This window comes from Pseudophryne corroboree, chromosome 7, assembly GCF_028390025.1.
Source record: "Pseudophryne corroboree isolate aPseCor3 chromosome 7, aPseCor3.hap2, whole genome shotgun sequence".
Lineage (NCBI taxonomy): Eukaryota > Metazoa > Chordata > Amphibia > Anura > Myobatrachidae > Pseudophryne > Pseudophryne corroboree.
The window spans coordinates 147042096-147056985 of record NC_086450.1 but is presented as its reverse complement, the minus strand read 5'-3'; the positions used below and the strand labels follow the sequence as shown (position 1 = coordinate 147056985).

Genomic DNA, 14890 nt, shown 5'->3' with positions numbered 1-14890 from the left:
TTTTACCTCAAGTCCCCTCCCAGCAGAAAATGACGCAGTCTTTTCAGCCGCAGTCCTTTCGTTCCTATAAGAACAAGCGAGCAAAAGGACATTCATATTTGCCCCGAGGCAAAGGAAAGGGTAAGAGACTGCAGCAAGCAGCCCCTTCCCAAGAGCAGAAGTCCTCCCCGGCTTCTGCAAAGGCCTCAGCATGACGCTGGGACCTTACAAGCGGACTCAGGGGCGGTGGGGGGTCGCCTCAAGAATTTCAGCGCACAGTGGGCTCACTCGCAGGTGGACCCCTGGATCCTGCAGGTAGTATCTCAGGGTTACAGGTTGGAATTCGAGAAGTCTCCCCCTCGCCGGTTCCTAAAATCTGCTTTGCCAACGTCTCCCTCAGACAGGGCGACGGTATTGGAAGCCATTCACAAGCTGTATTCTCAGCAGGTGATAATCAAGGTACCCCTTCTACAACAGGGAAAGGGGTATTACTCCACGCTATTTGTGGTACCGAAGCCGGACGGCTCGGTAAGACCTATTCTAAATCTGAAATCTCTGAACCTGTACATACAAAGATTCAAGTTCAAGATGGAGTCACTCAGAGCAGTGATAGCGAATCTGGAAGAAGGGGATTTTATGGTGTCCTTGGACATCAAGGATGCTTACCTTCATGTCCCAATTTGCCCTTCACACCAAGGGTACCTCAGGTTCGTGGTACAAAACTGTCATTATCAGTTTCAGACGCTGCCGTTTGGATTGTCCACGGCACCCAGGGTCTTTACCAAGGTAATGGCCGAAATGATGATCCTTCTTCGAAGAGAAGGCGTATTAATTATCCCTTACTTGGACGATCTCCTGATAAGGGCAAGATCCAGAGAACAGCTGGAGGTCGGAGTAGCACTAACTCAAGTAGTGCTCCAACAGCACGGGTGGATTCTGAATTTTCCAAAATCCCAACTGATCCCGACGACACGTCTGCTGTTCCTAGGGATGATTCTGGACACTGTTCAGAAAAAGGTATTTCTTCCGGAGGAGAAAGCCAGGGAGCTATCCGAACTCGTCAGGAACCTCCTAAAACCAGGGACAGTGTCTGTGCATCAATGCACAAGAGTCCTGGGAAAAATGGTGGCTTCTTACGAAGCGATTCCATTCGGCAGATTCCATGCACAAATTTTTCAGTGGGATCTGCTAGACAAATGGTCCGGATCGCATCTGCAGATGCATCAGCGGATAAAATTGTCGACAAGGACAAGGGTCTCTCTGCTATGGTGGTTGCAGAGTGCTCATCTGTTAGAGGGCCGCAGATTCGGCATACAGAACTGGGTCCTAGTGACCACGGATGCCAGCCTGAGAGGCTGGGGAGCGGTCACACAAGGAAGAAACTTCCAGGGCGTGTGGTCAAGCCTGGAAACGTCTCTTCACATAAATATACTGGAACTAAGAGCAATCTACAATGCTCTAAGCCTGGCAAAACCTCTGCTTCAGGGTCAGCCGGTGTTGATCCAGTCGGACAACATCACGGCAGTCGCCCACGTAAACAGACAGGGCGGCACAAGAAGCAGGAGGGCAATGGCAGAAGCTGCAAGGATTCTTCGCTGGGCGGAAAATCATGTGATAGCACTGTCAGCAGTGTTCACCACATGATTGTAGTCCATTGGGAAAGACCAATGGTGGACATGATACCGCGGCTGTGTTTGACGGCATGGCGGTTGAACGCCGGATCCTAAGGGAAAAAGGCATTCCGGAAGAGGTCATCCCTACCCTGGTCAAAGCCAGGAAGGAGGTGACTGCACAACATTATCACCGCATTTGGAGAAAATATGTTGCATGGTGTGAGGCCAGGAAGGCCCCGACAGAGGAATTTCAACTGGGTCGATTCCTACATTTCCTGCAAACAGGATTGTCTATGGGCCTCAAATTAGGGTCCATTAAGGTTCAAATTTCGGCCCTGTCGATTTTCTTCCAGAAAGAATTGGCTTCAGTTCCTGAAGTCCAGACTTTTGTAAAAGGAGTACTACATACAGTATACAGCCCCCGGTTGTGCCCCCAGTGGCACCGTGGGATCTCAATGTAGTTTTGGATTTTCTCAAATCCCATTGGTTTGAGCCACTCAAATCGGTAGATTTGAAATATCTTACATGGAAAGTAACCATGCTACTGGCCCTGGCTTCAGCCAGGAGAGTGTCGGAATTGGCGGCTTTATCGTATAAAAGCCCATATCTGATTTTCCATTCGGACAGGGCAGAATTGAGGACGCGTCCTCATTTTCTGCCTAAGGTGGTATCAGCGTTTCACCTGAACCAGCCTATTGTGGTGCCTGCGGCTACTAGCGATTTGGAGGATTCCAAGTTGCTGGACGTTGTCAGAGCATTGAAAATATATATTTCAAGGACGGCTGGTATCAGAAAATCTGACTCGCTGTTTATACTGTATGCACCCAACAAGCTGGGTGCTCCTGCTTCTAAGCAGACGATTGCTCGTTGGATTTGTAGCACAATTCAACTGGCACATTCTGTGGCAGGCCTGCCACAGCCTAAATCTGTCAATGCCCACTCCACAAGGAAGGTGGGCTCATCTTGGGCGGCTGCCCGAGGGGTCTCGGCATTACAACTCTGCCGAGCAGCTACGTGGTCAGGGGAGAACACGTTTGTAAAATTCTACAAATTTGATACCCTGGCTAAGGAGGACCTGGAGTTCTCTCATTCGGTGCTGCAGAGTCATCCGCACTCTCCCGCCCGTTTGGGAGCTTTGGTATAATCCCCATGGTCCTGACGGAGTCCCCAGCATCCACTAGGACGTCAGAGAAAATAAGAATTTACTCACCGGTAATTCTATTTCTCGTAGTCCGTAGTGGATGCTGGGCGCCCATCCCAAGTGCGGATTGTCTGCAATACTTGTACATAGTTATTGTTACAAAAAAATCGGGTTGTTTATTGTTGTGAGCCATCTTTTCAGAGGCTCCTACGTTATCATACTGTTAACTGGGTTCAGATCACAAGTTGTACGGTGTGATTGGTGTGGCTGGTATGAGTCTTACCCGGGATTCAAAATCCTTCCTTATTGTGTACGCTCGTCCGGGCACAGTATCCTAACTGAGGCTTGGAGGAGGGTCATAGGGGGAGGAGCCAGTACACACCACCTAGTGGTCAAACTTTTAAATTTTGTGCCCTGTCTCCTGCGGAGCCGCTATTCCCCATGGTCCTGACGGAGTCCCCAGCATCCACTACGGACTACGAGAAATAGAATTACCGGTGAGTAAATTCTTATTTTAGACCTCCTGGTTGTAAGGTTCCCAAATTAAAAATAGCTCTCATTTCTGTTTTTGGCAAATTTTCTTCTAGGTCATTTTTTCTCCAATTGCCATTAATAACCTGGATACCGCAGAAATATATATATAATGTGGCAGATGCTCAATTAGCTTAGTGATATCATTCAGGTGCTTGAAAGGGAGGGGTATTTCTAACTAAGAAAAAAAAAAGGCATTTTGTTTCCCCCAGCACCCTGAATAATAACAGTAACCAGATGTAAAAACCACACAATATTAGAATTCAGAGATCTCGGTTACATATATTTGCGCAAATGTATGAATAAGCCCCAAAGCCGCATCAAGGCATCTCTGTATATTTGGGGTCTCTAGCGTTATATCTAGGTGCAGGGTGTGGCACCCCAAAACACCATCTTAAGCCAGAAAACCCAGGACAGCATACCAGTGAAAAACTATAGTGTTAATAAATTAGTGTTAGGAAGCCGAAGCTATAAAGAAGATGATACAAAAATGAGATGTAATTAAAATGGAGAAATAGTGTTAAAGAAATTATTGTGTGAAAAGTGTTAATAGAATGTAAAGGTATGCCACACTTAAGCAATCCAGCTCAGCCAGTCCAGAGGCACCACACCTCACACCTCCATTACCCCTATCGGGTCTGGGACTCCAGGTCGACAACAAAAAGGTCGACACATCTTAGGTCGACACCAATTGGTCGACACACCTTAGGTCGACGTGGACAAAAGGTCGACAGGAACAAGGTCGACATGGAAAAAGGTCAACATGAGTTTCTTATGTTTTTTTGGTGTCGTTTTCTTCGTAGAGTGACCGGGAACCCCAATTAGTGCACCGCGTCCCCTCGCATGGCTCGCTTCGCTCGCCATGCTTCGGGCATGGTGCCTTCGCTCCGCTCCACTTCGCTCGGCACAGATTACCGTTTCAATCGTAGTCCACGTGGATCGTTAAGTATGAAAAAGTTCCAAAAAAGAAAAAAAATGTGAAAAACTCATGTCGACCTTTTTCCATGTCGATCTTGTTCCTGTCGACCTTTTGTCCATGTCGACCTTTTGTCCATGTCAACCTAAGGTGTAGTAGAATATATGTGACAACTGCGCTGTATGTGACTAAAAGCTGCTCAGTTTAAAATTGGTACAATTAGGAGCATGTGACGAGCGCTACTGTTTATAAGTTAAAATATATATTTGCCATGGGTAATATATGTGTAAAAAGTGGCCACTTTTTACACATATATTACCCATGGCAAATATATATTTTAACTTACAAACAGTAGCGCTCGTCACATGCTCCTAATTCAACCTAAGGTGTGTCGACCAATTGGCATCGACCTAAGGTGTGTCGACCTTTTTGTTGTCGACCTCGAGTCCGGATACCACCCCAATCATTGTGCAAATATATGTAACCGAGATCTCTGAATTCTAATATTGTTGGGATTTACATCTGGTTACTGTTATCATTCAGGGTGCTGTGGGAAACAAAATGCCTTTTTTTTTACCGCAGAAAGATGCCAAGTGTGATGGTTGACAATCATGAGAATTTTTAAAATGTGCCGATACATTATGGGTTAATATCCCCTTTCTTATATTACGAAGATGTTCGGCCATCCTTTCTTTTAACCTTCTTCCTGTTCTTCCCACATATTGCTTATGACAAGAACATTCGAGCAGGTAAATAACATTTTTACTATGACAGGTTATGAAGTCACTAATTGTATATTCCTTATTTTTGTTTGTGTATATATATTTTGTGATGACTCTTTCTTCACTTCTACAGTTTTTACACATTGTGCATGATCCACAAAGATAAAATCCCTTTGATTTGATTGGCCTTTGGATACTTGGTTCTTGAATCGCACTCTTAACTATTTGATTCCTTATATTCCCCGCTCTGCGTATATGAAAGTTGGTTTGTCGTTTACATATTCTCTAATCACTGAATCCTTCAGTAAAATTGTCCAATGTTTTGTAATAATTCTTTCTAGATCCTTATGTTGGCTATTAAATTTTTTAATAAATGGAATGCCAAGATCCTTTTTAATTTTTTATTTTTCCCAATTGACTTTTATTATATCTTATCTATCTTGATTCTTAAATCTTTCAAAATCATCATTTATGCGTGTTCTATCATAACCTTTGTGGACAAATTGCTTTTTTACTTTTGTCCCTTGTTCCATATAATCTTCCAACTTTGTTCAATTTTGTCTCAATCGGTTAAACTGGCTACTCGGAATTGATGCCAACCAGTTATGATGGTGATTACTGCCTGAATTAATGTATGAATTACAGTCTGTAGGTTTATTATAAGTTTTTGTAAACATATGGTTATCCTCTACATATATCGTCAGGTCCAGAAAGTTCACTGATTGATCACTAATCTGAAATGTAAGCTCTATATTTTTGTCATTGTTGTTTAAGTGTGTGCAAAATTTTTCCAAAACTTCACAATCCCCCTTCAAAATTAAGAGTATATCGTCAATGTATCTGGTCCAAAGCACCGAGTTCGCCCAGAAGCCATGCCCCCCATGCACCGAGAATTTTTCCCAGTAGGACATGAAGAGATTACGCATAGCTTCATGAACCTGTCTGCTATATTACAAAGGTGGGCCTGTCAAAACGTATATACCTGTGTGATTCTTACTACAAAGGATGGGTTATTATCGACTGTTTATGCAAGCTCCCCCCAGCAGTGTCTGTCAAAGCTTATATACCTGTGTGCTTATTACAAAGGCGGGTTTATTGTTGACTGTTTATGCAAGCTCCGCCCAGCAGTGCCTGTCAAAGCTTATATACCTGTGTGCTTCTTACTACAAAGGCGGGTTTATTATTTATGCAAGCTCTGCCAGCGGTGCCTGTTAAAATGTATACACCTGAGTGTTTCTAACTACAAAGGCTGGGTTATTATAGACTGTTTATGCAAGATCCGCCCAGCAGTGCCTGTTAAAGCTTATATACCTGTGTGCTTCTTACTACAAAGACAGGTTTAGACTGTGTTATATAAAGACAACGCCAGCTTATTTCCAAGGTTCCTGTTGTGCATTCAAACAAAGAGTTCTAAATATAATTGTTACATATTCTGTCAATGTCACCTTTAGCATATAATAATAAACTGGAGTTGGATCCTGTAACGTATATGGTCATTGTGTTGGAGGGGTAAAGCTGGTCTATCTCTCTGATCTTAAACAAACCAGGTTTATTTTATACCCACATTCAGTTTTAAGTTCCGGCACCAGATTTGTGGGCGTTACACAGAATTTTCACTATTGATAATCATGTAATGACTAGTCCCAGGAAATCATTCATCACTGCAATTAATTAATACAATATTACAGGAGCAGCTGAGTGATACTCAGCAGCCTGGATCTGAAAGCCTATCTGAAAGCCTATGTGCAATGGATCTGCACAATGTACATGAGATGGTATGGCAGATGGGGGGGGGGGTGTAACAGTACAAGGATATGGTTACTTGGGGGTTGGGGGTGAGGCAATACATCTTTTGTCACTAAAGGGTTGGGTGCCATGCTTTAACAGAGATCTATGGCCATGGGGCTTAAGAATATAGGGGTGATGGAAAATTAAAACATTGGTGGGAGGATAATGCTGCAGGCAGGGCCATATAGAGTGGTCACAGGCCACAGTACTGAGAGGGGGCATGGCCAATCTGGAGAAGGTGAGACAGCGGACCCTATTTAAAAAATGCTGTAGAGGGGGCCACACAGGGGGCACTGGTGACTGCATAGTGGTACATTTGTAACATGCAGCAGCTGCTACAGTCTGCATCCACACTATGGCAGGGAAGAGGGGATTTGAGGGTGGGAGCGTGTGCTCGCAGGAAGAAGTCTCTGCCAGGTGCTGGATGGCAGCTGTGGGTGCTGCTATGTGATATACAGCACCCACAACAGCCAGCACCTATGGGGAGAAAGATCTCGCTATGACCACACCCACTTTCAAGTCTCCTCCCTGCGGCTGTACAGGAGCGCTGGCAGCCACACAGGGGGACAATGACATGCTTTTGTACTTGAAGAGTACCTCCCCACCAGTGCATCTCCTGCGCGCTGGCAGGGAGCTACCCGTCGCTGTGAGGGTTGCAGTGACTGCTTGTGAAGTCACGTGGAAGGCGTTGCAAGGACCGCTGCCCCTAAAACAGCATCCAAATGCCGCCGCCCCTCTCCCTCCCGCCCAGCGAACTCCTCTGCCTGTCAATCAGGCAGAGGCGATCGCAGGACTGAGACAGTTGACGGCTGTCTGGCATGCGCAGTTCAGACCTGATCGCTGTTGTGCGAAAATGCACAGCAGCGATCAGGTCTGAATTAGCTCCATTGTCTCTACTGAACATAAGTCAGCCCTAAATAAAGAGTTTATGTGCATGTAATGAATACATTGGGGTTAAGATAAGTGTAGATAAGGAGGAATATAATAAGGCAGAAATGTATTTCACTGCAAAGGTCCAGCAGTATGATTTTCAAATATCTGTTTTGCTTTGCAATTCCGTGTAATGGCATACTTCACTGTAGTGACTGAGTATGTCTTTTCTGCTTTCTGTATTTGCAGCATACTGTATGTCATCTAACAGAGCTGGGATGATGACAGTGTGCATTCATTCTGTTTTGTAGTGTGGTTGAAGCACAAAAACTAGGATATTCCGTGCGGCACACAAAGCCAAATTCCACTGGGAAAATGCACAGTATTTTCTGCCCAAATGGAGAATGGGGAGATTATTCCACTGACTACTTGTGAAAATGTTGGTCATCACTATGGTGAGGATTTTCTTTAAAAGTGGAGGACTCACAAAGTATAAGTAATTAGTAAATGTATCTCATACTCTGTAAAAATCACAAAGGGGCAATAAAATGCAGTGGTAGTTCCTACAATGTAGATCGAGTAGACCTATAGGGGGTCATTCCGACCCGATCGCACGCTGCGCTTTGTCGCAACGCCGCTAGCGAAGAAAGCGGTCGCAACGGCAACTGAAAGAAGATTGACAGGAGGAAGGCGTTCCGGGGCGACAACTGACCGTTTTATGGGAGTGGTGCAGCGAACGCAGGCATGTCCAGGCATTTGGAGGGTGGATGTCTGATGTCAATTCCAGGACCATCAACGCTGGATTCATCGCACAGGGTAAGTAGCTCATACCCTGGTCTTGTTCTGCACAAAACTTTTTTGCATAGCAGGGCTGCACAAGCAATCGCAGCCTTGTTATGCAAAAAAACACTCCCCCATAGGCAGCGTCCAGTAGATCGCACGGGCTGCAAAAAGTTGCAGCGTGCGATCAACTCGGAATGACCCCCATTGTTTCTAGTTATGGACCATAAAAGAGGTAGATATAACGGGAAGCACAAGGAACCTTATGAGAACCTGGATTTGGAGTTTGTATATTCTCCCTGTACTTGCGTGGGTTTCCTCCGGGTTCTCCAGTTTCCTCCAGCATTCCAAAAATATACTGATAGGTTAATTAACCCTAGTGAATGTGTCTGTGTGTACATGTGGTAGGGAATATAGATTGTAAGCTCCACTGGGGCAGGGACTGATGTGAATGGTCAAAATATTCTCTGTAAAGCGCTGCGGAATATGTGTGCTCTATATAAATAACTGGTAATAAATAAATAATAAAAAATAAGGTTGGGCAAGTAAAAGTCAGAGTTTGGGTGGGTCAGGGGTGGGGTTATTTACCACCCCTTACTACAATACTTCCTTTTTTTGCTTTCTCTTCATGAGTGAGGATTTTCTTCTCTAGAACAGATAATACCTAAGGCTTATTTATACCCAGTTACAGCCTTAATCACATACAGCATGGTTTATGCATACGATGCTTTGAAGAGAAAGGAGAGCTGAAAATTAGAATTCTGATAGCAATGTAATGAAACAAGTTGGCAATCTTGAAATTACAGCATCCTTGGTAAATACGTTACAGAAGAGGCTGCTTTTGTAGCATATATTGACCTAAATTTGAAGCACTGAAGACAGTATCTGCAGAGAATTCAGTAGAATTTACAGTAGGCTTAGAACCTGTTACCATTACACCCTTATAGGTTCCCTAACAGGGGCGTATCTACCCATTGGCCAGGATGGCACTTGCCAGGGACGCTAGGCAAGGAGGGGGCACCTACTGGCAGGGCCACCCATGGCCAAAGGGTAGAAGAGTAGTACTGTTATACCCCTTTCACACTGCAGCTATAACCCGGTAAATTGATGGTTTTTAAGCCTTCCAAAACGGTTCTAGCTGCGGTGTGAGAGCGCCACATTGAATTTACCGGTTACAGAATACCAGTATTTTAAAACGGTTAAAAAGCAGGGTCCTACACGGTTCAGACCCATTTAATTGTGCAATGTGAAAGGCTCAAACGGTATTTCCAAACCACAGAAGGTGATAGGCTGTCTCCATGCGTGATGTCACCAGGCAGAAGCAGGAAATAAACTGGAGGAAACACATGAGAGTGAAGAAGCGTTTTATTATACAGAATACAGTTTAAAATGGCAAATTGGAGTAATGAGGAGGTTAGGGAGCTGCTTAGGATGAGAGGGGATGAAGAAATATGTAGACAAATCACTGGGACAGTGAAGGATGCAGTAATCTTCAAAAACATGGTAAAGATGCTTGAAGCTGCTGGGTTCCATCGTACGACTAGCCAAATTATTAATAAATAATTAATAATTATTAATAATTTTGTGTGGGCCAGAAAAGTCCATTTAAAATGACAACCACTGTTTTCTATGGGTGAAAACGGGTTCAGTGTGAAAGGTACCAAAACGGTAATGAAATGGTAATATACCGGTTACAACATGCGATGTGAAGGGGGTTTAACTGCTCAGACCCGTTTTAAGACCCATTTCAAGAAACGTTTTAAAAGCAGGGTTTGCGATGTGAAAGCGGTATCAGACTGTATCTGGTGAGAGTCTGTTACTGCCGGCGCGGTGCTGGTGTCCGTCAGCACCGCACTGTTGATCAGACTAGTGTCTGTCAACACCGCAAATAAACTACAGCTCCCAGCAGGCCATGCTGCTGGGAGCAAGGCCTGCTGGGAGCTGTAGCTTATTTTGAGTCTGATTACAAGTGCGGTGCTGCTGGACACTAGTCTGATCAACAGTGCAGTGCGGTGCTGACGGACACCGGTAGTAACAGACTCTCACCCAGAGCCGGCCCTAGCCAATAGGCATTATAGGCAAATGCCTAGGGCACCTAGAATGCCATGGGGCATCCATTCCCAAGGCTAGGGACAGCTTTTTTATCACAGCCAGGAGGAGAGAGGTGAGTTAGGACAGAGGCAGAGGCAGCAGCAGCACACAGAGGCGGATCTCTGCTCACACAGGTAGGAAGTGACTTTACTTTCACTTTCTGACTGCACTGTGGCTGAGCACAGACGGCAGCTGCAGAGGAAGCCAGGCACTGAGCCTGCGGAGCCAGGACCCTGCCCCAGCACTGCAGCATCACAGCACAAAGGCAAGATATGGATGGGGTAACGGGGGACTTATGGGGAGAGGAAGGTGGCTAATAACACTGCTATGGGGGGGGGGGGGGGGGGGAGACCTATGAGGAGTGGGGGAAGGGGGGTACTGACACTGCTGTGTGGGAGTGGGAAACCTACGGGCATACTTGCCTACCATCCCGGAATGGCCGGGAGGCACCCGAAAATTAGGTCACCCTCCCGGCCCCCCGGAAAGGTGGGCAAGCCTCCCGTTTTCCCTGTCAGGCCCTCCGCACCCTGCTTTGGCCGCCCACAGCAGGAACAGGTGGGCGGTCTGAGGGAATCTGATGACACGATTCGGGTTGAATCGAGTCATCGTAGCTCCGCCCCTGCTATACAGCACCTATTTTCTCGGCACTGTATAGCAGGGGGCGGAGCCATGATAACGCGATCGTGATACCACGCCCCCCCCCCCGGACTGCCCATTTCCCAGTAATCATGCCCCCGGACAGCCCACATTGACTGACCACACACCCCCTAGACAGCCCATCATGCCGACGGGCATGCCCCCATGCACCTACAACGTTGCCTCCTTCCCGGAGGTGGGGGCAGCAAAGTAGGCATGTATGCCTATGGGGTGTGGGGGAAGGGGGGTAATGACACTGCTATGTGGGGGAGACCAATGAAGAGTGGGGGAAGAGGGGGTAATGACACTAATATGTGGGAGTGGGAGACCTATGGGGAGTAGGGGAAAGGGGGTAATGATACTGCAATGTGGGAGTGGGAGACCTATGGGGATTAAGGGAAAGGGGGTAATGATACTGCTATGAGGGGGAGAACTATGGAAAGTTGGGGCACAGGGGAATATGACACTGTTATTGGGGAGACATGAGGGTGTAGGAGCAGCTGATAAATCTGCTATTAGGGTGTAGGGCATGAGGCAGAGACACATGGGTAATGTGGGCTCGGGGGGATAATTGCTCTGCTATGGGGGAGGGGGCATAGGCATGCACACGGTGGGTGGCATGTGTGCACAGGCACACCCTGATGTTGGGCACCCCCCACATGCCTAGTCAGACACTGCACAAATATTTAATATAGAACCAGCCCTGGCCAGCACTTGCTGACTAATTACACATAATACACACTATGCAGTCACAATGTGTGGGTACCATCTCTTCCCGGCTCACGTTGTGACACTGTCCGCCGTGATTCCTAACCTGCCAATGTAGCAGACACCACATACCAGGAGAAGGTTTTGTGTGTGAGCTGTACTGGCTGATAGGGGAATGATCTGTCTCAGGGGGATGGGGGACTCTTCTATATTGGGAGGAGGAGCCTATTCTGTGCTAAAGGAGATAATGTGTCTGAAAGGAAAGGGGATCCCTGTACTAGGGGAAAATAATCTGTCTGAGGGAGCAAGGTGCAGGTGGGAGAGATGGAAAGTGGGAGTGAGGTGCAGGGGAGATGGAAGCTGGGACCAAGGTGAGACATGGAAGGTGGGAGTGAAGTGCAGGTGTGGGGGATAGAAGGTGGGAGCAAGGTACAGGTGTGAGACATGGAAGGTGGGAGCGAGGTGTAGGGTAGATAGAAGGTAGGACCAAGGTACAGGTGTGGGAGATGGAAGGTGGGTGCGAGGTGCAGGGGAGACGGAAGGTGGGAGTGAAGAAGAGGTGTGAGAGATGGAAGGAGGGAGTGAAGAAGAGGTGTGAGAGATGGAAGGAGGGAGTGAGGTACATGGGTGATAGAGGGAGGGAGTGAGAGAGGTGCAGGGGTGAGACAGAGATGGAATGAGGCAGTGAAAACTACAGGGCTAAAGAGGAACAGAGGGCATGAGAGGTGCAAGGGGGTAAGTAAGGGAAGGGGGAAGTTCAGGCAGGTTTGACATATGAGACATTAAGGCGTTTGGCATCCCGGCGGTCGGAAAGCTGATGCCAGCATCCCGAAACTGCTCGAATTGCTGATGCTGGCATCCCAACATAGATAGCGATGCAGAATGCCAAAATCCGGATCGAGTTGGTGCCAAAGTCTCCACTGGCAAGCCGCATGGGAGGGTTAGGGTTAGGTGCAGGGAGTGAGATTAGGAAGGGTGGGTTACGGTTAGGCACTACTGAAGAGGCTGGGGGAAAGGTGGGTTAGGGGGGAGGGATGGTGTAACGTAAATACGAGACACTACTGTGCGGTGTAATGTGAATAAGGGACACTACTGTGTGGCATAATTTGAATTGGAAGTACTATTGTGTCTACGCCCTTCCTCCACAAGACCATGCCCCATTTCCAATACTCACACCTTATTTCAAATGTGTGTAGGGGGCGCCAGCCCCTTATTTTGCCAGGGGCGCTCGGACCCCTAGATACACCCCTGTTCCCCAGGTACAGATGTGTCCTCATACATCATTGCTGCAGTCACACCTAACATCCCCTTTCGGTGCGCCAGGTCCCTTGAGACTCTGCTAGCTGCGGGGGTCTTTTTAGCCGAAAATATGTCTTAAGGCGCATACACACGGAGAGATTTTAACTATGAGAGATTTTGACTGAGTGTTTTCCCTTGAACTGGCAGTAGGAGATTTTGACTAACTTTTCCAGCGATTTTGACTAAGTGTGCAAGCGATTTTGGCTAACTCATTTAAGCAAGGGGATGCTTTTTCTTTTCCAGCGACCTAGCCAAAATTGATTTGCCTGCACAGTCTATTTTTAGCAGCGATAGCGACCTGGCGGGGACGCGCATTGCTATCGCTGCCTGTGTACACACAGAGCGATATGCATTAACTTTCTGAGCGATAGCTTAGCTATATCGCTCCGTGTGTATGGAGTCACAATGTAACTAGGACACACCAGGAGACTTATCTGATCAATTTGATACAGTATATGGCACTTGCACATTTCTGTGTGACTGAGTATCTGAATGTGTATACGAATTGCTATAATGCATTGGCCACAGCTTTCTTCATTGCCAAGCTCTGTTATGCTTTGTATACAGACTCAGTCGCGCACAGATATACAAGTGTTGCATACTGTATCAAGTTAATCAGCACAGTCTCCCGGTGTGACCTAGTCACATTGCATTGCGACTAAGACACATTTTCATGACGCTAGCTGAGTTGTATGGGCCCTAGCAGCACACTTCTACTTTGCGGGGTATTGAGGGGGATCCGTATGATAGGTTGACAGAAAATTATTGTAAGTCGACCCCATGAAGTCAACATGCATTAGTTTGACAGGCTCAAGTGGTCGACATGACAATGGTCAACACATATATGGTCAACACTTTTAGTTTTTATTCCTTTAATGTTTTTCAGCTTTTTCATCATTTTCCATTCATGTGGACTACGAATAGTAACCTGTGCGAGGGCAGCGGTAGTGGAGTGAGGCACCATTCTCGAAGCGTGGTAAGCGAAAACGGTACACTAATTGGGGTCACATGTGGTTAAACATAGAAAATGACACCTAAAAAACCCCCCATAAAACTTGTGTCAACCTTTTTTTGGGTCGACCATTTCCTTGTTGACCTTTTGTACTGGCTACCTTTTACATATTGACCTATTAACCCAGACGACCTTTTGACCCTGTTGACATATTGCATGTTGACCATATGGGGTATACCTATTGACTGTAGACCTACCTATTTTGGTTGACCCAATGATCCACACCCATATTGAAGCTAGATGTATGAGGACACATCTGTAGACTGAAGGACCTCTTCAGGCTGTGAAATATAACAATTTTTTTTATTTTTTATAAAGAACAAAATTTATTCAAAACAGGACTTTAAAGACTCTCCAGCCTTTAAGGACACTATTGTCCTTAGCCCTCCTTTGATTCCTTAGGTTTCCCCATATTTTTATAGTGTTTCGGCCTCTTAGAATTACTGAAATACATCCTCCTCTATAACAGGGTTTTCCCTCCACCCTGACTGGGTGTGGCTCTGGTTTTCACTAGCATTTATTGTATCATTTGGATCAGTTTTCCTCCCCTTCCTTGGTCTCTGTTTCGTTCTTCCCTTTCTTTTCTTCCTTCTCCCCCCTTCTTCCCTCCCCTCCCTCCCCCTTATGTTTAGACATCTTGGAATTCTGTTTGAAAATGTTTTCTTAGATGTCTTTTGGAGCTCAACATTCACCTTCGATAGCTTACATTTCTCTGTTTGTTTATATGTAGGACTTGTTTGATAATGTAACCATTATCTTTTCTATACAAATGTCCATCCTCATATTCAAAACAAATATAATGGT

The 14890-nt window shown here is 46.1% G+C and overlaps 1 protein-coding gene and 1 long non-coding RNA gene across 3 annotated transcripts in view; one reads left to right on the top strand and one right to left on the bottom strand.

The window, feature by feature from the left end:
* LOC134944829 (uncharacterized) overlaps positions 1-14890 on the top strand; it is a 58385-nt gene that overhangs the window by 5569 nt on the left and 37926 nt on the right. The window contains exon 2 of the long non-coding RNA XR_010181962.1: positions 13961-14050. This is a non-coding gene — a long non-coding RNA (uncharacterized LOC134944829). The remainder of the gene's footprint in view (positions 1-13960; positions 14051-14890) is intronic.
* THSD7B (thrombospondin type 1 domain containing 7B) overlaps positions 1-14890 on the bottom strand; it is a 1210507-nt gene that overhangs the window by 1177753 nt on the left and 17864 nt on the right. The gene's annotated exons all lie outside the window — the stretch shown is intronic.